At 48.1% G+C, this 25,028-nt stretch overlaps 1 protein-coding gene across 2 annotated transcripts in view; it reads right to left on the bottom strand.

Moving 5' to 3' along the window:
- LOC146353866 (ATP-binding cassette sub-family A member 10-like) overlaps window positions 1-17,509 on the bottom strand; it is a 28,490-nt gene extending 10,981 nt beyond the window's left edge. Inside the window, exons 1-2 of one of the 2 annotated variants that reach the window (XM_084832335.1) lie at window positions 17,444-17,509; window positions 17,157-17,320 (exon numbers count right to left, since the gene is read on the bottom strand). The gene's annotated coding sequence lies outside the window, so the exon portion shown is untranslated. Of the gene's footprint in view, window positions 1-17,156 lie in introns of both variants that reach the window. The other variant, XM_084832336.1, reaches the window with a different exon arrangement.
- Between the last annotated feature and the right edge of the window lie 7,519 nt (window positions 17,510-25,028).

Here is a 25,028-nt window from a genome sequence, read left to right as displayed (position 1 = left end):
ATGAAGAGAGACTGAAAGAACTAGGCATGTTTAGCCTTGAGAAGAGAAGACTGAGGGGAGATATGATAGCGTTCTTCAATTACTTGAAAGGTTGTCACAGAGAGGAAGGCCAGCATCTCTTCTTGATCATCCCAGAGTACAGGACATGGAAGAATGGGCTCAAGTTACAGGAAGCCAGATTCCGGCTGAACATCAGGAAAAACTTCCTGACTGTTAGAGCAATACAACAATGGAACTAATTACCTAGGGAGGTAGTGGGCTCTCCTACACTGGAGGGATTCAAGACAAGACTGGACAGCCATCTGTCAGGGATGCTCTGACCTGGATTCCTGCATTGAGCAGGGGATTGGACTCGATGGCCTTGTAGGCCCCTTCCAACCCTACTCTTCTATGATTCTATGTATGCTGGAAAATGAAATGCCCTGACGAAGACCTGCCGAACCACCGCCGGGACCCGCCACCAGGAGGGACATTCGTGAAAGGTAAGTCCCATCCCGGGGGGGGGGGCGGAGGGGCAGAGAATTTCTCCCCGAACAACCTTCGGAGGACCGAATGCATTGGTGCTCGGCCCCCCGAAGTTTCGGGGAGAAATTCTCCCCCATCCCTTGCCACAAGTCTGATTCGATGGCTATGCACCAGTCGAAAATCTGGAGCATAAGGCTGAGCAATGAGAGAGATCTGGTGCCTCCCTGTTTGTTCAAATATGCAACAACAGTTTATGGCCGCCATTTATGTAACATTACTTTTCTGTAAAACCCCAAGCCGCCATTTTGCACAAAATGGTGCCTGCCAGAGTCCCCATCACTGCCCACCAACCCCTTGTTCTCTCCTCCTTGCAAGGAGAGAATGAGCGGTTGGTAGGCGGCAACAGGACTCCTGCCCCCACCACCTGGCAACCCCTCATGGTCTTCTTGCAAGGAGGAAAGAACAAGGGGTTGGCAGGTGGCAACAGGGACTCTGGCAGCTGCCATTTTGCACAAAATGGTGGCTCAGGGTTTTACAGAAAAGTAATGTTACATAAATGGCAGCTGTAAAGGTGCCATTTACACAACATTACTTTTCTATAAGACTCCAAGCTGCCATTTTGTGCAAAATGGCACCTTGCTAAGGGGACATGCAAGCAGCCAGCAAATGGGTCCAGTAAGTGGCAGCAGCTCGGCGAGCAGGGTCCATGGGGCTAAGCTGGGGGGTGTCCACCAGAGTCCATCCCCCTGTCGGACTCCTGCAAGATTCCTAGATGGCAGGTCACCTTTATCAACCAAAGAAGTTGATCTTTCATTGACACCACCAACAGCTAATCATCTATGTATGGCTAGACCTCTATGCCTTGCAGTTGCAGGTAGGAGCAGACCACTGCCATGCACTTTGTGAATACTCTCGGAGCAGTGGCAAAACCAAACGGTAGCACCAGGAATTGGTAGGCATCAGTACCGATGGCAAAGCAGAGGTAGCGTTGTTGTGATTCGTCTATGGCGATGTGAAAGTAGGCATCCTTGAGGTTGATAGAGGTGAACCAATCTTTGAGAGAAGAAAGGCAGGACAGACACCAGAGAAACCATGTGGAACTTCCTGGGTGAGATAAACACGTTCAGTTGTTGAAGGTGCATGATCAGCTGAAGCCTTCCATCGTTCTTTTGTACCAAATGGTACCTTGAGTAGAACCTATCCTGAAGTTGAGTTCAAGGGACAGGCTCTATTGCGCCTTTCTCAAGGAGGGTTTGAACTCTGGTATGGAGGACCGGGAATGGAGTACTCACCAGCATGGTACCGAGAGGGAGGAGGGTATCAAAATCAATACGGTAGCCCCTCTGGACTATTGCAAGGACCCAGGAGTCTGATGTGATGTTGCACCAAGCTGAATGAAAAGCAGACAGGCGTGTTCCAAAAATGGGTGCTTGGGCCACAAGGCGAGGAAGGATGGCAAGAACCAAGTCAAACGTGCTGCTTACTTCTGCTGTTGTGTTTCCTGCGATAATTGTGGAATTTTGAAGTTGGGAATGGTTTCCCCAACTTCCCTGCCTGTGACCATTGTTGTTGATGTTGTTGTGTTTTAGCTGGCTGATAAGGTTGGTACTGAGCAGCAGATGACTGAAAAACCAGTGCCATTGCCTGGGAGGCTGCTGCAACATAAAACCCATACAACACACCATGGTATGGGTCTTCTGTACCAAATCGAGGGCATAATCAGTTTTGTGTTGAAAAAACAACAAAGGGTAAGTACTTGATATGGCTCCTGGTTTCCTGTGGAAGACCGGACGATTTCAACCAGGCGTGGTGACAAAGGGCTATGGATCCAACTAGCACCTTTAGTTGCAATGAACCTGGTGGTGTGATGCATTTATTTGCTGTCTGGACAGCTTCAGAATCTCTGATTGGAAGAGGCAACCCAGCTCCTTCTTATCATCTGGAAGATGCTCAAGAAGATAGCCTACTTTGTCCCATAGCAATAGCTTGTATCCCAACATTGCTGCCTGGTAGTTTGATATTTTAAGGCCCATCACTGTGGAGGAATATAGTCTTCTCCCAAGTAAGCGCAGGGGTAGATAGCAGAGCAGCCTAAGCTCCAGGTAAGGCAGTTGGTCCCCGTTTGAAGGAGAATCGCGGGAAGACTCTGAACTTATGGGCTATGGACAGATCCTCCTTCTTTCCCTTGGGTCCTCGGGACGCGACCGTTGTTTTAGCACCAAACGAGTGGAGCGCCTCCTTTCGGCACCTTCCATCTGCCGTCGCTCCCTGCATCTGCACCGAGCGTCCAGCAAGCCCCCCTCCAGCGCTCTCTCACTGCCAGGGTCACTATCTCTCCCAGGAGTGCTGGCAGGAGGAATCTCTGCCAGCCGCTGTGCTTGTGAGAGATGAGCAAGCTCCTCTCCCACAGATTGCTGTTCCTCCTCAGAATCAGAACTGCTCTGGGGCTCTATGGGCTCAGTTTCCACCCTGACAGTGGGCTGAATGTCTTGCTGCTGAACTGGTGGTGGCCGCTGAATAGGCAGCATAAATGGCACCAAAGGTAGGGAAGGACCGTTTGGTCTGGAGGTTTCAACACTGTAGCCAATGGGTGTCGATGGTACCAACTTTCTCCCCAGTAGGGAGGGTCAGGATGGCAAAAATGGTACTAGACATATGGCTCTTTATAGTAGTCAACCCAGTCCTAGTGTCTCCTGTACCGCATGTCTCATGCTGAATGGCGTTCTAGACCGTTCCAAATATTGGCTTCACTCATAAAAACTGGGGGCATGACCTCTTGTACTGGAGGTACATGACCACACTGACTCCAGTGAACATGGGCAGCCGTTACGGGCTGTACCATGGCTTTTGAACCCATAATAACAAGGTGGTACAGGGACTGGTTCTGTTAGGGACGGGTCCAGATCTCACCTTCTGACATAGATGTTATCAGGATGGTTTCCCTCTCCTACCTAAGATTCACTGTTGGGTGAGAATAACATAGGCGGAATAGCGGGTAACACTGTTGGTAAAAGCAATTGCATCCGACTAGAAGGCACTGGCAGAGCAGTGGGCAACATAGCCTATAGTGGGGGTTGCTGTCATTTAGGGATGGGGGAGAATTTCTGAACTTTGGGAGGAGCAGCGAAGCGCCTCCCCCCCACCGCGAAGCAAGCTGCGAGACCAGGTAAGTGACTTTCGTGCACCCCTACTGTCATTCCCAAGAGGTGTGCACCGAAACGAGCAAGATGGTCAGCTCTTCATCCTGAGTCGGAGCTCTGGCCAACGTAGCCTGTATGGACCGATCCCAGTCACAAGGAGCTCGTGCAGATTCACAAAGACACGAGGGTCCTGATGTTTGATCCTGAGCAAAATCATACGACTCCTTCGAAGTCTTTTTTGTAGGGATGGCAGAGAATTCTGCCACGGATCTCGGTGAGGCCGAGTGCATTCGGCCCCTCAAAATCTGTGGCGGAAAGGCCTGCCACCCCCCCGCCCCCCTGCGGATCCCCCCCGGGACGAGACTTACCTGGGGCGGATGTTCCAGGCGGCGGCGGCTGGTCTTCCGACCGGCTGCCGCCACCGCCATTTGCAGTCTTGTCGGGGTTTTTTTTTTTTTTTTTACAAGACGTGATAAGCTACGTAAAGATTTACGTAGCCTATCATGGCTGGGTAAAAAAAAAAACGCGTACACAAATGGCGGCGGCTACAGCCGCCGCCATTTGCATTCCTTATTTTTGGCTGTCTCAGTCTACGTAAATATTTACGTAGACTAAGACGGCGAAAATAAGGGGAACGCAAATAGCGTAGCGGGCGCTATTTACGTCCCTTTTTGATTCGCCGTCATAGTCTACGTAAATTTTTACATAGGCTAAAACGGCGAATCAAAAAGGGACGCAAATAGCGCCCGCTACGCCATTTGCGTTCCCCTTTATTTTTGCCATCATAGTCTATGTAAATATTTACGTAGACTGAGACGGACAAAAATAAGGAACGCAAATGGTGGCGGCCGTAGCCGCCGCCATTTGCGTACGCGGTTTTTTTTTTTTTAACCCAGAGCCCTCCGCAGCTGGAAATCCGGCTGTGGACAGCTCTGGCCTGGGCCTGGCAGGCTGCTCCACAGAGCTGCCGCGGAGCACAGCCGGCCGTGAAGGATTCCGGGTGGGAGGGATGGAACACCTCCCCCCCCCACCAACATAATCCGCGGAAAGGTAAGTGACTTTCATACATCCCTACTTTTTTGTCTTTGTTTTTTGAGGGTGAAGAAGACAGACTAGCCTGCTTAGAGACTTTTGCTGTTTTTGTTAGTCTTTTTGCCAGTGTAAGCCCCAAAGATTGGCCCAGAGTGGTGAGATCTTATGTACTCAGTGGAGTACAACGCTGAGGGGATGACGACCCCAACCCTTCAGCAGGCTCCTGTGTGGCACATGGGTTGTGTGAGGGCAAAACTGGCAAGGTTGCCATATCTTTTGGCTCCTCTATCGATTCCACCACCCTTTTCCAAAGTGTGGCTTTTAAACAATATGACCTGTTTCTTCTTGTTTGCTTCAAAAAGGCTTTACAGTGAGGACAAGCCTCAATTACGTGCCCCTCACCAAAGCAGAACAGGAAGAGAGAGTGCCCATCTGAGGGCACCAGTTTTGCCCTGCAGCGGGTGCACTTTCAAAAGGGGGCCCTGAGGGCCATATGACCGTGAGGACGATTGCGAAGTTAGTGAAACAAAAGAAATTAAAATAACAAGGGAACAGAGAGAAATACTTGATAGAAAAAACCTCACCTTTTCATCAGAAAAACACTTTTAAAGACAGCAAACGATGAGAGCAGCTCTCTACCAGGCACATGCAATGGCGATCAAAAGATACCAGAGGGAATAAATGGGAACCCACTAGAGACATGCACACTAGGATGGTGGGGGAGGGGTTCCCACCAAAATTCCTCAGGTACAGAAGCATCCCGAATTGAGGCTCCATGCAGGCACAGGGCCTATATGTGTGATGCACAGAGACCATGAAGACGAACATCCGAGAATCTGCAAGTGGTCCATGCAATCCTAGTCAGAGGTGCAGGGCACTAGCATAACAACTTAATGATGTAGAACCAGATGACAGATAGGTCAGAGATTTGAGACTCACTGAGAAATGTTGGACCCTTTAGAAAAGAGAAAGAACCAAACTAGACATGATATGAAATGTGCGTAAGCATTTAACATGCCCGACTTTTGTTCTTTAAATGGCAGCCATGGAGGGGATGAGGCAATCAGGACAAGCACCACTGCAGTCCTGATGAAATTCCTACCCACCCACCATACATACAGAGAAGCTGTTATTAGCCCCAGAAGAATAGCTTCCATTGGTGCCAATCGGGGCTGGTGTCAAGGCATGGTAGGGCACCTGCCGGGGGTCCACACCCCAGCAGGTGCCCACTGACAAGAGCCCCCTGGAGTTGCTCCTCCTCTTCACTATTACACCCTGTTTCTTCACCTGCTTCTTGCTCTGTCCCAGACAACGGTGGTGGTGGTGGTGGTCAGGAGGAGAGAGATGCCACTGTCTACTTGCTCGCTTGCTCTCTGCTGATCCAGCAAGCAAGTGGTAGCCACCATGGGAAATAGGATGAGGAGGACAGCAGCTGGTGACAATACTGGTCATAATACTGGTGAGAAGGGGAACCACAGAGGGAAGGGGACCACTGAGGGTGTCTGGCCCAAGGGCCCTCAAAAACTTGGAGCCACAACTGGCACCAATGGAAGCTTCACATGATCAGGGGCTAATAGCAGCTTTGGGGGGATTTTTCATTAGGACCCCAGCATGGGGAAAAGAGTTGAATCTCCCTTCCCTGAGCGCTGAGATCTTGATCCTCTCACCCTTGCCATAGCTGCTATTTAAATAACAAAAACTAGGCACAGTAAGTGCTTACATGCGTTGAACATCACATCTACTTTGACCCTAAGAGAGCGGCTAGGAAAATGATTAGGATACCAGAGAAAGATTTTGGGTTGCCACCTGAAGTCCTCCAAAATAAAGAACTGATATAGAGCTGGATCCAGATTTACACTGTATCACCTGCACTGATGGGAGTGGACTTTCCCACCATGACCTTCTGATGGCAGCCCCTCCAGCCCCCTGAAAATGCTACAGAGAGTCAGAACACCCTGCTGAATAGGGTGAGCAGTGGTGTAGGAGGGAGGAGCCCCCCGCCCCAATCAGGTGGAGGGACCTTCTGTGAACGGAGTCCTTCCTCTTGCAAAAGGCAGATCCTGGATCCAACCCATATTACGTGTGTGTCTTATAATATTAACAGAACTCTATAAGGATATACTGTCCTTGTAATATATTCAATTAGAATTTGTTTTTGTAGTTATGATGAATCTTTTCTCCAAAAGGAACTGCATTTTCACATTAAATAAGCACATGTGGCAAGGCTAGAAAGATTATAGGCTGAGAGGGATTAGGAGCGGAAAAAAAAGGTTAATATAGAATGTGTCCCCTTCATGGATCACTGCCTTGTTGTGGCGAAGGGGCTTGCGTAACTCAGTGAAGCCATAAGCTATGCCGTGCAGGGCCACCCAAGACGGACAGGTCATGGCAGAGGGTTCTGACAAAATGTGGTCCACTGGAGAAGGAAATGGCAACCCACTCCAGTATTCTTGCCAAGAAAACCCCATGGAACGTATCACAAGGCTAAAAGAGATGACGCCGGAAGATGAGCCCCTCAGGTCGGAAGGTGTCCAATATGCTACTGGGGAAGAGCAGAGGGTATTTCCAAGTAGCGCCAGAAAGAGTGAAGCGGCTGGGCCAAACCCGAAAGGACACTCAGCTGTGGATGTGTCTGGCGGTGAAAAGAAAATCCGATGCTGTAAAGAACAATATTGTTTAGGAACCTGGAATGTCAGATCAATGAATCAAGGTAAGCTGGAGGTGGTCAAACATGAGATGGCAAGATTGAACATCGACATCTTGGGAATCAGCGAACTAAAATGGACAGGCATGGGCGAATTTAATTCAGGTGACCATCATATCTACTATTGTGGTCAAGAATCCCTTAGAAGAAATGGAGTAGCACTCATAGTCAACAAAAGGGTGGGAAAAGCAGTACTGGGGTACAATCTTAAAAATGATAGAATGATCTCAGTACGAATCCAAGGCAAACCATTCAACATCACAGTAATTCAAGTCTATGCCCCAACCACTGAGGCCGAAGAAGCTGAGGTTGATCGGTTCTATGAAGACCTACAACACCTTCTAGAACTAACACCAAAAAAAGATGTCCTCTTCATCATAGGGGATTGGAATGCTAAAGTAGGAAGTCAAGAAATCACCGGGATAACAGGCAGGCATGGCCTTGGTGTACCAAATGAAGCAGGACAAAAGCTAATAGAGTTTTGCCAAGAGAACATGCTGATCATAGCAAACACTCTTTTCCAACAGCATAAGAGGCGACTCTACACATGGACGTCACCAGATGGTCAATATCGAAATCAGATTGATTATGTCCTTTGCAGCCAAAGATGGAGAAGCTCCATACAGTCAGTAAAAACAAGACCTGGAGCTGACTGTGGCTCAGATCATGAGCTGCTTCTTGCAAAATTTCGGCTTAAATTGAAGAACGTCGGGAAAACCACTAAACCGTTCAGGTATGACCTCAGTCATATCCCTTCTGAATATACAGTGGAGGTGAGGAATAGATTTCAGGGATTAGACCTGATAGACAGAGTGCCTGAGGAACTATGGACGGAGGTCCGTAACATTGTTCAGGAGGCAGCAACAAAATCCGTCCCAAAGAAAAAGAAATGCAAGAAAGCCAAGTGGCTGTCTGATGAGGCTTTACAAGTAGCTCACGAAAGAAGGGAAGCGAAAAGCAAGGGAGAAAGGGGAAGATATACCCAACTGAATGCAGAGTTCCAGAGAATAGCAAGGAGAGACAAGAAGGCCTTCTTAAATGAACAATGCAAAGAAATCGAGGAAAACAACAGAATGGGAAAGACTAGAGATCTCTTCAAGAAAATTGGAGATCTCAAGGGAACGTTTTGTGCAAAGACGGGCATGATAAAGGACAAAGAAGGCAGGGACCAAATAAATCAAATAAAGCCTTTGATTGTGTGGATCACAACAAACTGTGGCAAATTCTGAAAGTGATGGGAGTACCAGACCACCTTACCCGTCTCCTGAGAAACCTGTACGAGGGTCAAGAAGCAACAGTAAGAACCAGACATGGAACAACCAATTGGTTCAAAATTGGGAAAGGAGTACGACAAGGCTGCATATTGTCACCCTGCTTATTTAACTTATATGCAGAGTACATCATGAGAAATGCCGGGTTGGATGAATCACAGGTCGGAATTAAGATTGCCGGGAGAATTATCAACAACCTTCGATATGCAGACAATACCACCCTAATGGCAGAAAGCGAAGAGGATCTCAAGAGCCTCTTGTTGAGGGTGAAAGAGGAGAGTGCAAAAGCTGGTTTGAAACTCAACATTAAAAAAACGAAGATCATGTCATCTGGCCCTATCACTTCCTGGCATATAGAAGGGGAAGAAATGGAAGCAGTGACAGATTTTACTTTCTTGGGCTCCAAGATCACCGCAGACGGTGACTGTAGCCATGAAATTAAAAGACGCTTGCTCCTTGGGAGGAAAGCTATGGCCAACCTAGACAGCATAGTAAGAAGCAGAGACATCACCTTGCCGACAAAGGTCCGTCTAATCAAAGCTATGGTTTTCCCAGTAGTAATGTATGGCTGTGAGAGCTGGACTATAAGGAAGGCTGAGCACCGAAGAATTGATGCTTTCGAACTGTGGTGCTGGAGAAGACTCTTACGAGTCCCCTGGACTGCAAGGAGGTCAAATCAGTCCATCCTAAAGGAAATCAACCCTGAGTGCTCATTGGAAGGACAGATAATGAAGCTGAAGCTCCAATATTTTGGCCACCTAATGCGAAGAGAAAACTCCCTGGAAAAGACCCTGATGCTGGGAAAGACTGAAGGCCAAAGGAGAAGGGGACGGCAGAGGATGAGATGGCTAGATAGCATCACGGATGCAATGAATATGAACTTGAGCACGCTCCGGGAGAGAGCGCAGGACAGGAAGGCCTGGCGTGCTATGGTCCATGGGGTCACGAAGAGTCGGACACGACTGAACGACTGAACAACAACAATACCATACCAAAGAAAGGAAAGCAAACGTCAAGAGAGCTAGCTAGGTTTGTATGTTTTTTAAATTGGATGCTTCAGTAATCACCAGTGTTCTTTTTTAATCTTCCTAGGAAGTAGTCAATGTCTCAACAAATGCAAATAAGCATTAGACTATGGCTGCACAGTTATTATCCCTTATTACTTCCAGATAAACAAGCATTCTACTGTGCTTCATGGCTGTTGTTGCTGAGGGGGGGTTTGAAACTGTTTTGATTACTGTCTTATCCACAGATCATAGCAATTATAAGGGGTGGGGGGAGGGGGGGAGAAAGGCGAAAATGGCATCAGATGTTGCTCTTGCCCTAGCTGCGCTGGTTTTGTTTTGCTTTAGGTGTATGGTCTTTAATGTGCCAGTCATAAAGCAGGATACAGATCTACCAAAATAAATAAATACACGAAATATAAAGCACAATATGGTAAACTATACAAAGAATGAGGAAGTACACAAATATTTGTGAAAAGTATACAGTAAGCATAGTAATAGGAATGTATGGAAAAAGAAACCAGTTAAGAGTACTTGAGCTGAAATTTTTCGCTGGCTTTTTATAACCAAACAACCCCTTCTTTTTCTAACTTTCTTCCTTTGGATATTTTTTTTCTACATGACCACAGGACATAGCTTATGCTGCAGTCCTATATCTGCTTATTAGGGAGCAAGCCCCATTGAACTCATTGGGACTTACATCTGAATAGACATGTATTGCAATGTTGAAACTTCTTCCATTCCTATTTCAGTCCCTTACAGTACGAACAAAAACAGCATATTCAACAAAAGGTCAAACATTCCTGCAAATTAGTATAGAACAAAAAAAAAAATTCAAGTCAAAACATTATACAATAACAGTATTTTTGCCATCTAACCTTTTTTAACACAAAAAGAGACAGTTCTGGTCGCCACTTTTTTCCCTTCATTATTCTTCTTGAAACAGGAACAGGAACAAGCCTTCCCACTTTTGTATTCCTTGTGCAAATTGTGGACAATGATAACCGGTTTTTAAGTCAGAAGAAGAAGAGAAAAAGTTGGTTGCTTTTTTTTAAAGAAAATCTTTTTATTTGCAACACAACAGTTACAAAAACAGGTGAACAAAAAAAGTTTTTAAAAGATGGGAATCATATCATTAAACATATGAATATACAGTAATCATTAACATCTCCCTGATATAGGGATAAGAAAAAATGAAAAATAAAAGAACAAGAAGGGGGGAAGGATTAACATTTCCTTTTCAAAATCATCGTCGTCATCATCTCTATACTGCCCAATAGCCAAAGCTCTCTGTGAAGTTCCCAAAAAACACATATCATAATACAAGTTAGTAAAAACATAATATAAAAACTCTAACATACAAAATTTAAAAGAATTTAAACAGCTAAAACATTAACAGTAAGATACTGGGCCTGATAGAAACAATTGACATATCTGCTGATCATATGCCATCAAACACATGGGCATAGAGGCCTGTCTTATCCCAACACCAAAAAAGTGACATGTTGGCGCCAGGTGGACCTCAGTGGACAGAGCATTCCATAATCGGGGGACCACCACTGAGAAGGCTCTCTCCCTTGCTGCCACCTTCTCAGCCTCCCTCAGTGGAAGCACTCAGAGGAAGGCGTCTGATATTGACCATAGTGTCTGTGTTGGTTATATAAACAGGGTATGTCTATATAAGCACTTCATATATCTAAATCAGCATCCAGATGACTTTGATGGTTGTAGAAGATGCGCTCAAACTTTGGTTGCTTATGCCATATATAGTCATAGCCGTTGGCCTTCCTCCTCTTAACTGATCAAGCAGAAGCCAAATGAGGCATTCCCATTCACGCAGAGCATACAAACTTAAGAAGTTGCCTTATACCAGGTCAGACTAGCTGCCCATCTATCCCAGTATGATCTACTCAGACTGGCAGCAGATCACAAAGGTCTCAGGCAGAGGCTTTTCCCATCATCCACCTGCTACCTGGAGATGCCAGAGATGGAACCTGGGACCTTCTGCACGCAGAGCAAGAACTCTACCACTGAGCTATGGTCCCTTCCCGAAATGACATGGCTCAACTAAATCAATCACTCCTGCACCACACAGATAGTAGTGTCAGCACTACAATCACACACTTTTACAGTACAAACCAGTGAGTGCCAGACATGGTGTAGGGATGTACGAAAGTCACTTACCTTTCGAAAGTCCCCCCCCCCGAAATTCTCTCCAGCCGGCTCCATGGAGCCGCCGGCCAGGCCGCCCACAGCCAGACATCCAGCCGCTGGGCAGCCTGCAGGGACGCAAATGGCGGCTGCCATAGCCACCGCCATTTGCATCCCTGTATTTTGCCGTGATAGGCTACGTAAATATTTACGTAGCCTATCACAGCTGACTGCAGGGACGCAAACGGGGGCGGCTACGGCCACCGCCATTTGCGGAACCCGGCCGGCCAGGATTCGGGGGGGAGGGACGGAGTCCCTCCCCCCCTGGCCAGAATTTCGGGGGAGGGGGGGAGCGCCTCCCCCCCGGCCAGAATTTCGGGAGGAGGGACGGAGTGCCTCCCCCCCACAACGAATATCACCCTTCGAAAAGGCAAGTGACTTTCGTACATCCCTATTTTGTACTCATACTAGGAATGGACTAAAGTCATTTACCTGATCCCAAAGCTTGCTTTGCGGTGGGGGGGAGGCGCTCCGTCCCTCCCCCCAAAATTCTGGGCAGGGGGGAGGCGCCCCATCCTTCCCCGCTGAAATTGTGGCCGAGGGGAGCGCCCCGTCTCTCCGGCCGCGAAACTTCTTCTCCTGCCGGGACGCAAATGGCGGTGGCCGTAGCTGCCGCCATTTGCATCCCTGGCCTGCAGTCAGCCGTGATAAAACTTTACGTAGCCTATCACGTTTGTTATTGTTGTTGTTTTTTTTACTTGGAAATGGCGGTGGCGGCATCCGGTCGGAAGACTGGCCGCCGCCGCCGAACTGCCGCCGCCGCTGCCAGGGACATTTGCTCAAGGTAAGTCCCATCCCGGGGGGGGCGGGGGGCTGACCGTTTCTCCACCAATTTCGGGGGGCCGAATGCGTTGGCATTCGGCCTCCTGGAGATTCGTGGAGAAATTCTCTGACATCCCTAATTTAGGGATGTCAGAGAATTTCGCCACGAATGTTGGGGAGGCCAAATGCCAGCGCATTCAGCCCCCTGAAATCGGTGGCGAAACGGTCTGCCACCCCCCCGCCCCCCCCGGGATGGGACTTACCTTGAGCAAATGTCCCTGGCAGCGGCGGCGGCAGTTCGGCGGCGGCGGCCGGTCTTCTGACCGGATGCCGCCACCGCCATTTCTAGTAAAAAAAAAAAAAAAAACACAAACATGATAGGCTACGTAAAGATTTATGTAGCCTATCACGGCTAGATTTTTTAAAAAATACACTGATTTAAAAAACAAACAAACAAATGCACGTACACAAATGGCGGTGCCCATGGGCGCCGCCATTTGCATATGCGCATTTTTTTTCTTTTAAATCAGCCGTGATAGGCTACGTAAACATTTACGTAGCCTATCACGGCTGACTGCAGGGACGCAAACGGCGGCAGCTACGGCCGCCGCCATTTGCATACCCGGCCAGCTAGGATTCGGGGGGGGAGGGACGGACGCCCACCCCGGCCAGAATTTTGGGGGGGAGGGACGGAGTGCCTCCCCCCCGCCAGAATTTCAGGGGGAGGGATGGAGCGCCTCCCCCCCACCGCGAATCACCCCCTTCGAAAAGGTAAGTGACTTTCGTACATCCCTAGTCTGCTTTATTTAGTGTCTTGGAGGCATAACCGATAGGCCGTTCTGCTGGATCTATTTTATGGGATAGAACAGCACCTAGTCCATAGGATGAAGCATCACAGGGCAAAATTAACTCTTTGGTGGGGCCAAAATAGACTAAATATTCTGCAGATTTGAGTAACTTCTTAGATTCCTGGAGAGCCCCTCTTTGCCCATCTCCCCCGTGCCATGACGTTCCTTTTCTTAACAGGTGGTGTAAACGTTCTAACAGGCCAGAAAGGTTTGGGAGGAATCGATGGTAATAACTCAACATCCCCAGGTATGCCCGAAGTTCTGATGTATTTTGTGGGGCTGATGCCTTTTCAATTGCAACTACTTTGTCTGCCATGGTATGAATTCCCTCCTTATTGATCTTAAAATTATTGATCTTAAAACCTAGATACTGAACTTCAGGCTTCATAAAAAAACATTTCCTTCATTTCAAATGTATCCCTGCTTCTTCCAGTCTCTGAAATACTGTCTTGAGAGATGGTCTTGATCACTTCTCCCTGTGATGAGAATATCATCAATCCTCACCACTACTCCCTGGATCTCCTTTAAGAAGTTTCCATGGTCCTTTGGAATATGCCTGGCGCTGATGAAACTCCATAAGGCAACCTGTTGTACTGGTACAATCCCTTGTGCATATTAATTGTGGTGAATTTCTTACAGTCCTCCTCCAGTTCTACCTGTTGGTACACCTGGGACATGTCCAACTTGCTAAAATGTAGGCCTCCTCCAAGCACGGCTAGCAAATTATCCCAATTTGGGATGGGGTAATTGTCTAGTTTAGAAACTTGATTAATACTTACTTTATAGTCCCCACAGAGGCGGATGTTTCCATTAGGCTTAACCACAGGTACTATAGGTGTTGCCCATTCAGAAAACTGTACAGGGGAAATTATGTCCTCTTGTTTCAGTCTGTCCAGTTCTGTTTCAGTTCTCTCTCTGAGAGCATAGGGCACTGCTCAGGCTTTACAGTACTTAGGCTGGCTGCCCTCCTGGATATAAATCCTGGCCTTTATTCCTTTTACTGTACCTAACCCCTCCTGGAATATTTTAGGGTGTGCCCCCAGAATTTCGTGTAGGTCTGACCATTTCTGTACCTCAGCCTTGCAGATTTGGTCCTAGTCTAGTCTCAGTACCTTCAGCCATGTTCTACCAAACACGTTTGGCCTTTCTCCCTTTACTACTAAGGCCTCTAAGACTTTATGATGTCCTTTGTATGTGAATGGAATGCTTACTGATCCTAGGGCTGGGATATTTTCCCCAGTATAAGTCTTTAATTTCATACTTGTCTTGGCCAATCGACTTAGACCTCCTTTACATTGCTGATAAGTCTCTTCATTGACTACTGTAACAGATGCACCAGTATCTATTTCCATGCTTAGTGGATGCTTATTGAACTGTACAGTTACTTTATAAGGCTCCACTTTTTCCCATTACACAGTAAACAGTGTGGACCTCTTCATCTGCTTCCTATACTCTCTCCTCTTGTATATGGTAAATTTTTTGTTTTTGTTTTCTTGCCTGTCGTTTAGCCTGACTTGGTTGTGCAGCCTGATAACTCTCTTTGCAACTTCTTGCAAATGAAATGCCCAGTTTTTCTGCATTTACAGCATTGGGACGTTCTCTTTCTGCAAACACAGGATAAATGTGTTCCTCCACAACGGAAACACTTCTCCAAATCTCCAAGCCTCTGTTGTGGGCTGTATGCCTGGTTTATAGACTCATGTTGAATGTCTTTATTTTCAAGATGCAAATCCTGTACATTTTTATTGCCACTTCTATGGCTGTTGCTACTTTTAGAGCTTTATCCCAGGCCAGCTTCCCATCAGCCAGTAACTGCTTTTGAATTTTAATATCACCAACTCCACACACAAGTCTGTCTCTTAGCATCTCCTCCAGAACTTTTCCAAAAGAACAGTGTTCCGTAAGCTTTTTGAGAACAGCTATATACTCAGATATAGATTCCCCCTCCTTCGTCCTCCTATTATGGAATTTGAAATGTTCCACAAGTATGCTTGGCCTTGGAAGATAGTGATCACTCAGACAAGATCTTTTGTAACTCTGCCAAACTGTTATCCCCTGGCTATTGGGGTTGCACCAAACTTCTTAAAAGGGAATAAGTTTTACTGCCACAAATACTGAGGAATATCGCCTTTTGTTTGTCCTCTTCAGTGATTTCATTAGCAAAAAAATAGTGGCCTAGTCTTTCCACATATTGTTGCCATTCTTCTGTTTCTGGATTAAATTCCTCTATTGTTCCATAGGCTGACATGATCCGATTTTTCTCGTTGCCACTGTTAAGTTGTAGCAGCCATATTGGGGGTCAGACTAAGTAGCCTCATGCAGTCTCATGCTTCATGTTCTTGCTGAGCTCTTTCTCCCTTGAATATATTGTTGTAAGCTGACGAGACACAGGAATTCCAGCCTTAAGCCCGTGCGTTAAATAAAGAATCTCTTTTTCTTCACTCCGTGGTCTCTCTGACTCTGGGTTCTGCAACAAAGTCCTCATTTATGTAATATAAATGAAACAGAGCCCAATTGTAGGCCCAAACACAAGAGGCTGTCTATTGAGGAACAGGCTAACACTGATCTAAACAGGAAAACGAAAGTAAGCACAAGCTCAAGGGGTGGGGTCTAAACTCCAACCCATTATAACTGGAGACAATATTTAACTCTATAGTTTCCAATTACTACAAAGTCACTTTACTGCCTCATTCTGCTGGTTTCTGAGGAGAGACAGACGTATGCTGCAGAACAAGTTAGAACTGAGGTAGCAAAATCCCAGGCTGATAAAACGGATTGCAGAACTTCAGCTCAGACTTCAGTTGGGGTGTGTCACATTTTGAATGTTTTCATACAAAACAAAACTTGAAAATAGTGTACACCCACTAGCAGTCTGAAGTGGTACAATCCATTCTACAACCTCAGTACTCTGTGACCTTTTTCAGCTGCATGTTGCCAGGCCTGATGCCCAGAAGGGAGCACTCATGTCAATTTGGGAAGCAGAGGAATGCACTGAGGGTAATCATAGAATTGTGTGATACTTCTGCAGAAATAATACGCTATGGCATGGTGGCTGTTCTCTTTGCTCTTTTTTCTAGAATTCCTGTTCTTCATGCATTTTCTACTTCTGCTTATATTGAAATTGAATGCAAACCTTATTATTTATTACATTTATATCCTACTCTTCCTCCAAGGGGCTCATGACAGCAGACATGGCAACCCCTCCCGCATTTTTTACTCACAACTACCCTGTGAGTAAGGTTAGATTGAAGGCTAGTACCTGGCTGGACCGAGGAAACTTGATGGGCCAGTTCTCACAAGACAATACCCCACTGTGGGTCATGTAACACATGGAGAGGATGCAGCAAGTGTTGGCCACCATTCTGAATATGCAATTCCCTGGCCAGGGTTTGCCAAGGATTGTCATGTCATGCAAACCTGGCAGCCTTGGGTAATGTGATGGTTAAACAACCATTGCATAATTCTACAGCAGACATATGATGGTCATTGGGTTTACGTGGCACAAGAACACCCCTTGGCTGGGAGTTGCATATTAAATAACCCACAATGAGGTGTGCCATGACATGTGAACCTGGTCAAGGAGTTTTATGTCTAAGGAGGAATTTGAATTTTAATCTCCCTACCCTAGTGGTAGCCCAACACTGTAACCCCTACACTACCTTGGATCTCATTCTGAACTGTATGAAAGAATGTCTCAGTATTTTGTTCTGTGCACGTACCTGTATCATTAAGGATCAGAAGTCCACTGGATCCTGTGAAAGACTGCTTTCCTGGCTCAAAATAAAGGCCATGACGAAGCTCTGCATAACGTAAATTCAACCAAATACCATATGATATTAAGTGAATGACAGCAGGTAGTAGCAGAATTCCAGAAAGAAGTAATCTGTAATGAAGGAGAGATAGTAATTAAGCACAGGAGGGAGGAGACATTTGGCCAATTGCATTATACTGTGCCATAGGGAAAAGTGGGGCTTTCTCCTTCTTGCTGCCACTCATAACTCTTTACCGTTAGAACAGCAGACTTCTGAGCTGAGTTAAGCTGCATTCAGCCCTGCAAAAGTCAGACTTCTGAGTAGATGCTGCACAGCTGGGCTTGATGAAAAAGCAGCTGCAGCTGTTGGCAGCAGGACCAGGCTGGGGGGCAGGAGAGCAATATTTGTGGGTCCAATTATAAATGGGCCCTTAGCCAGCAGGACAAGGAGGTGGGAGAAGATGTTCAAGCCAAAGAGTGTACTGCCAAAATAAAAAGCAGCCTACTTGCACAGCTGAAGGAGCAGCAAAAGCTCGCCAGAAACAGAACTACATTTTCAGAAAAACATCCCTGGTAGAGCCTTATCCTTTCTGAACCCCTCCTTTATGTCTAACAAAAACACAGAATGAGTGGAGATGCAAAACTAGCCTACTTGGAGAGAAGCTGTAGAAAGTTTGTCAAAGGACCAGCTATGCCCTGATCCATGTGCGGAAGGGAGACCGCTCCTGTTTTCCCACTCCTGTTTGCCTTTCCCTTCCTGGCACTTTTCCACTGCCACCAGGTGTAAATCTTCATTTTCCTAGGTTGCCCCCATGAACAGCCTCTGTGTCTCTTATAAATACCTTTAGGTAGTGCAGGGTTTGGCTTCTAGGCATGAAATGGGTAATCCAACAAGAAAGAAAACCACAAGGTTTAAACTAGGGGTGGACGAAAGTCACTTACCTGTCCTCGAAGGACGTTCGCAGTGGGGGGGAGGCGCTTCGCTGCTCCCCCTGCGAAGTTCAGGCCGGGGGGGGAGGCTTCCCGCCTCGCCCCGGCCGAAATTCAGGCCAGGGGGGAGGCTTCCCGCCTCGCCCCGGCCGAAATTCAGGCCGGGGGGGAGGCTTCCCGCCTCGCCCCGGCCGAAATTCAGGCCGGGGAGGAGGCTTCCCGCCTTGCCCGGCCGCGAACGCGAAAGTTAAAAAAAAAAAAAACGCCCCCTGATAGGCTACGTGACGATTCACATAGCCTATCACGGCTAGATCTGCAAAGTCAGCCGTGATAGGCTACGTCAATCGTCACGTAGCCTATCACGGGTGACTTTAAAAAAAAAAAAGCGCGTACGCTAATGGCGGCCCCCATAGGGAGCCACCATTCGCGTTCCTTATTTAGTCGCCGTAGTCTACATAAATGTTTACGTAGACTACAGCGACCAAATAAGGAACGGGAATGGCGGCTCCCTATGGGGGCCACCATTATCCATACACACTTTTTTTTTTTTTTTAAGTCACCTGTGATAGGCTACGTGACGATTGACGTAGCCTATCACGGCTGACTTTGCAAATCTAGCCATGATAGGCTACGTGAATCGTCACATAGCCTATCAGGGGGCGCTGTTTTTTTTTTTCTTTTATTGCAATGGCGGCGGCGGCAGCCGGTCAAAAGACCGGCTGCCGCTCCCGCCCCGCTCGAACACCCGCCGAACCGCCGGCCGGACCCGCCGCCGGGAGGGACATTTGGCGAAGGTAAGTCCCGTCCCGGGGGGGGCGGGGGGGGCCGAGGATTTCTCCCCGAAACTTGTTCGGGGGGCCAAACACGTTGGTGCTCGGCCCCCCGAAGTTTCGGGGAGAAATTCTCCGCCAACCCTAGTTTAAACAACATTTTAAAGTTTATTGAAGAAACTATTATAAAGAAGTTTTTAACATTTGAATCATTACAGCACCAGTTACAACAAAACCTTAAGAGCAAAAGAGTAGAGGTACAGGTACCCAGGGTATATGTACCCAGCTAGTCTGACTAGTCTGAGCCTCTATTTTCTCTAAGGTCCAATCAGCAACATCTTATTGTCAGAGTTCTCAGCTTTTCCAAGCAGTCAGCTTCTCCCCAGCATTCAGCATTCCCCAAACACCTCTCTGACTTTCATTCTCTTTCTGAGTCTTCTTTCTTTGACTACTCCCCCCTGCCACCCCACAAAATCCTCCCCGGGTGGACCCTACCTGCCACCAGCCGGTCTGGGTCCATCCGCTGCCCTGGTCTCTGGATGCAAATGGCGTCCGCTACGCTGGACACCATTTGGATCCACAGCCCGCAGCAGACAGAAGTCCGGCTGCGGACGGGCCCAGCTGGGAGCTCCACGGACTTGCCGCGGAGCATAGCCGGCTGGGGAGGATTCCGGGGGAGGGACAGATTGCCTCCCCCAACCCACAGACACCTCAAACTGGAACGGTGAGTGGGGTTCATACACCCCTAATATGTAGTGCACAATAAAGAATACACAGAGCAGAAGGGGAAAGGGCAGCCAGCCGCTATTCTGCAATTGCATGATACTTCTTTCAAACCTTCCTCTCATAGGGATGTCAGAGAATTTCTCCACGAATCTCCAGGAGGCCGAATGCCAACGCATTCGGCCCCCTGAAATTGGTGGAGAAACGATCTGCCACCCCCTCCACCCCCCGGGATGGGACTTACCTTGGTCGAATGTCCCTGGTGGCGGCAGCTCCAGGCGGCGGTTCGGCGGCAGCGGTGGGTCTTCCGACCGGCTGCCGTCGCCTCCATTTCCAAGTGTAAAACAACAACAACAACAACAACAAACGTGATAGGCTATGTAAAGATTCACGTAGCCTATCACGGCTAGATTTTCAAAAAACACTGTGATAGGCTACGTAAATGTTTACGTAGCCTATCACGGCTGACTTTGGGGGGGGAAGCGTGTACGCAAATGGCGGCGCCCATGGGCGCCGCCATTTGCGTTCCTTATTTGGGTATGGGTAGTCTGCGTAAACATTTATGTAGACTATGGCGAAAATAAGGGCAACGCTATTTGCGTACGCGCTTCCCCCCCCCAAGTCAGTCGTGATAGGCTACGTAAACATTTACGTAGCCTATCACGGCTGACTGCAGGGACGCAAATGGCGGCGGCTATGGCCGCCACCATTTGCAACCAGGCAGGAGAAGAGGATTCGTGGCCGGAGGGACAGGGCGCCTCCCCCCCCACCCAGAATTTCAGGGGGAGGAACGGAGCACCTCCCCCCCACTGCAAAGCAAGATGCGGGACCAGGTAAGTGACTTTCGTCCATCCCTATAGCCTTCTGCTACTCAAAACTGCCTTTTTGCCTCTTTTTTATATGTTAAAGCTAGCCTGTGCTTGCAACATTAATCAATTACGAGGGCTTATATTTTCCCTAAATTCATTCTGCTGAGCTCTGCACACATTTTTACAAGATGTCTGCTTTTTGTAGGACTGAAACTATCTTGCAAACTTACAGACCCTTCTGAGCCACAATGAAAACAAAAACTGCTCTGCAAATAGGGATGTCAGAGAAATTCTCTTGAAAGTGAAATGGGCCCGAAATCAACGACATTCGGTTCGCCGAACCCTAGTCTGGGACGAGGTGCCCCGGTCTACCCGAACCGGAGCTCATGCGGCACTTTTTTTTTTTATCTGCCAAAAGTTTTACGAAGGTATTTACGAAGGCAACTTCGCAAATTTGGACGAAAGATGGCGAAAGGGATTTTACGAAACTTTTTAATAAACATGCAGTTTCCTTTCCTGCTACGACGCGGCTTTCTTTCGCTGGGAGGGACAGGGTCACAAAGTGCACGTAGCCTGCCTGCCCTGAGGCTGAGTCACGACCTGCAGTTAGCCTCATCTTTTGTTTTATTGTCTGTGTGTGGTCAGGTTCAGGTCAGGTGAGGTCAGGTGAGCGAGATCCCTCCAGGCCACCCCACCAGGAAGATAACGTCATTGAGGGGAGGGAACTCATCGACCATTTATGATTCCCGCCTTCAGTTCACATAGGACGGCGGTCATGCAGCCTCACTTGCTCCAGGCTAGACTCCAGAGTCCAGAGACAGAGAACAGGCGCCGCTGCTGCTCTGTCCCAGCTGCTGCAAGGAGGGTGTTTCTTTCTCTGCATCCCCGCATTCTACAGCACTGCAGTTCAACCTTTATTACAGTGAAGGTATGTTTACTTTACCTGAATGTGCCCTATGCTTAGTGATTTTGGGGTGAGATGGAGGAGCAGGGGGAACCGGGTGGAAAGGCATCCTGCAAGGACTCCATCCCCCATCCTCCTGGGCTTTCCAGGATTAACCCATGTGGGGGGAAGCCATGCTCCAGGCAGCAGCCATTGCCAGTGTGCAAGGCAAGGATCCCATCCCCCATCCTCCTGGGCTTTCCAGGATTAACCCATGTGGGGGGGAAGCCACGCTCCAGGCAGCAGCCATTGCCAGTGTGCAAGGCAAGGATCCCATCCCCCATCCTCCTGGGCTTTCCAGGATTAACCCAGGTGGGGGGGAAGCCATGCTCCAGCAGCCATTGCTATTGCTAGTCTGCAACAAGGCAAGGATCCCATCCCCCATCCTCCTGGTCTTTCCAGGATTAACCCATGTGGGGGGGAAGCCATGCTCCAGGCAGCAGCCATTGCCAGTGTGCAAGGCAAGGATCCCATCCCCCATCCTCCTGGACATGGATGGACCACATCCTCCATCCTGGGCTTTTCAGCCTAGTCTGCTGTACAATATGCCCCTATTTAGTTAGCATTGAATGGCTGGATTGGAGGGTAACTACTTCTACACTGTACTATATCTGCGATTGTAGGCTGTTCACATGATTTCAGCTTTGCCACATGCATTTATGTCTCCTTCTGCCCAGAGACTTGAACATGGAGAAAAGAGGAACCCGTGGTCAATCCGGCACTCAAAAGAGGCGTGGACACCCGGCGAGAACATACACCGCTGAGGTTGCATTTCAGCGGTATTTTAATAATGAGATGGAAGTGGAGGAAGCCCAAGGTGTGACCAGCAGCGACAGTGGCCCCAGCCCCAGTCCACCACGCACCCGTAAGCAGCGCACACCACCAATTTCCGCTACAGAAAGTGACACAGGCACAACCGGCCACAACTCCAGAGGAAGAGGAAGAAAGTTCTTGGATGGTGAGCGGAAGGGCAGAGTCTCCAAACCCAGAGTGGATGAAAATGTTCCCAAGGAGACTCTGCAGCGGCGGGATGAAAGTCAAGATATCTACCTCATTCCAAAGGATGAATCTGGTAAGACTCTGTCATCACAGGTGCTTGTGAATATCTGGATACAAATAAATATCTTCGAATATTTGAATAGTCCCTACATTAGCCTTCTGCAACCTGCAGCCTTCCAGATGTTTTGGGCTACAACTCCCAGCATTATTGACCATTGGTCATGCCGGCTGGGCCTGATGGGAGTTGAAGTCCAAAACCTTTGGAGGGGAGCATTTGGGGAAGAGATCTTCTTCTTCAACACAACAAAACATACACGACTGTTTTACATTCATTCATATTCATTGCTGTGAACATATTTCATATTATTTAAATGTTACATGGTGCTCCAGTACTAAAGAAAACCCCAAGTCTTTAAAAGAACTGCAATACTTTCTCAAACGATACACCTTTTTGGTGGGAAAACACCTCAGTGTTTTGTGCTTGCTTTGTTTCCAAAGCCATTCATCATAGTTTGCTGTCTTGTTTGGGCTTGATCTCTTTTAACTAGAGCTGCAATGTGAATTGATTAAGCAATTACATTTCTGAGGATGGTTTTTAAAATGTTGCAGAAATCTGAGACAGAGACTTATTTAGTCCCTTTAGTCTGACCCCCGATATGGCTACTACAAAAAGAGGGCCTGACTAATCAGGCACTGCTCCTGGGGGACCACAAATGCACCCTTGAAAAAGGCAGTGGGATTCGCCAAGTATGTGCTCAGGTTAGGACCAGCCCTATCGTTAGGGAGCCTTGCAGCTCCTCAGCCAGCTTGTTGTCCTCTGGTGTGGTGGAAGAGGCTCTCCCATTGTCACTGTTCAAGTAAGATTCAGCTATCGCCCTATGTAGGATGGAGGGGTGCCATTTTACCCTTTGCCTCAGGAAGCAAAACGCGTTGGGCCAGCCCTGTGTGGGATGAGTCCCACACAATGGTATAATAGAGCTGATGAAAGGAGTGGACCTTGCAAGGGAGCCAGATATCTCCTCCCCCATGCTTTTCATGTTTTCACCAGTGAGGACACGTTTAGATAACTCTCGTTGAGTTTCCCAGTCTGTACAGTACCCTTTTTTTTGCACCTAATGTGTTTTCTCAGTGCTCGGTAGTGCAGGAGTAGCTTACAACTGCACCTTGTGTCATGTGGATTGATTGCGAGTCCTCCAAGCTATGTTTCATAGATTGCTACAACAACACAGTTTTATTCGCTTGGCTATTACTCATGTGTAAAAGTCGCATTTCTCATGAAACTCTGCTTCTATCTATTTTGAATCTTTACAGAGACGCCCACAACCGTCCTCCCTGCATCCGACAGCGGAAGTGGGACAGGTGAACCAGGTCCACAGCTGCCTGCTGATGATCACCTCGTGGGCGGCGGCTCAGGTGATTTTGAAGAAAAGGCCGGAGGACTTAGCGTCATCAGTGATCTGGACTGCGAAGATGATGAGGAGCTCTTTTATATCAATGATGTCCCTGCTGAGACTGGGTCTGACTCTGTTCTCCACTTCCAGCCTTCCGCGTTCTGCGGGAGCAATCCCAAACCTCAGGAACAAACGTCCCCTGCCAAGCACTGGTCAGCACCATCAACAACACCATCAACAACACCATCCACAGATGAGTGGAAACATGAAGCTCCAGATGCCACCTCATCTGGAACCAAAAGCCCCATTCCCCAAAGAAGAAATGGTGGTGGCAGGGTGAGCTCCTATGTGTGGCGCGTCTTCAAATATGCAGAGAATGACCGCTATGTCGTGATGTGCGATATTTGTCAAAGCCGTGTGCGGCTAAGAAAAGAAGGGGGCTGTCCACGAGTGGGCCCGTCTGCCATGAGGCAACACATGGAGGTGCATCATCTGCTTCTTGTGCCCAAAGATAGCAACGGGAAGCCACAACCATCCCAAAAGAACAGTGCCGCCTTTGCCTCATCTTCCAACGACCTCACACAAAGTGGTCTGGGTGGGAAGGGCACAGAAGGCAGCTTCGCTAAGAGGCAGGTGTCACTGGAGAAATGCCTTGCACTGACACAGAAATTACCCTCTGACAGCGCCCAGGCACGAATGTAGACACACCTCCTGACAGTGGCCATTGCAGCACGTATGCTTCCCTTCTCCCTGGTGGAAGATGAAGACTTTTTGGCCTTCATTAAGAGCATCTGCCCTCAGTGGGATGTCCCCTCTCGTCACTACATTAGTGGCGTAGCCATTCCAGCCCTGGCTTCTGCAATCAGACAGGTGCTCCAACAGGATTTGAAATGTGCAGTTGGAGGAAGTGTACATTTAATGAGTGACACATGGACAAGTAACCAAACAAAGTCTTATCTGTGTGTCACCGCGCACTGGGTATCCATCAGTGCGAGCAGCCGACTGAGTCGTAGAACAGCGACATTGTCCCTCACAATGCTCTCAGGGACACACACAGCGGAAAACGTCAGCAGCAGCATCAATGGTGTTGTTCAGTCCTGGTTGGCCCCCTTAAATCTTACAGTGGGCTGTGTAGCAACAGACAATACCTCAAACTACCTAAAAGCAGCCCGCATTGCATGGCTAAACCACGTTCTGTGCATTGCGCACTGCTTGAACCTTGTGGTGCATTCTGGATTAAGCAACGCCTCCCCCAAAATTGGCAAGCTACTTAAG

The sequence above is a fragment of the Heloderma suspectum genome, chromosome 2 (genome assembly GCF_057233095.1).
Source record: "Heloderma suspectum isolate Gila_16-S chromosome 2, 16-S_ref, whole genome shotgun sequence".
In the NCBI taxonomy this organism is placed as follows: Eukaryota; Metazoa; Chordata; class Lepidosauria; order Squamata; family Helodermatidae; genus Heloderma; species Heloderma suspectum.
The sequence above is the reverse complement of the archived record's forward strand: the minus strand, read 5'-3'. Positions and strand labels throughout refer to the sequence as shown.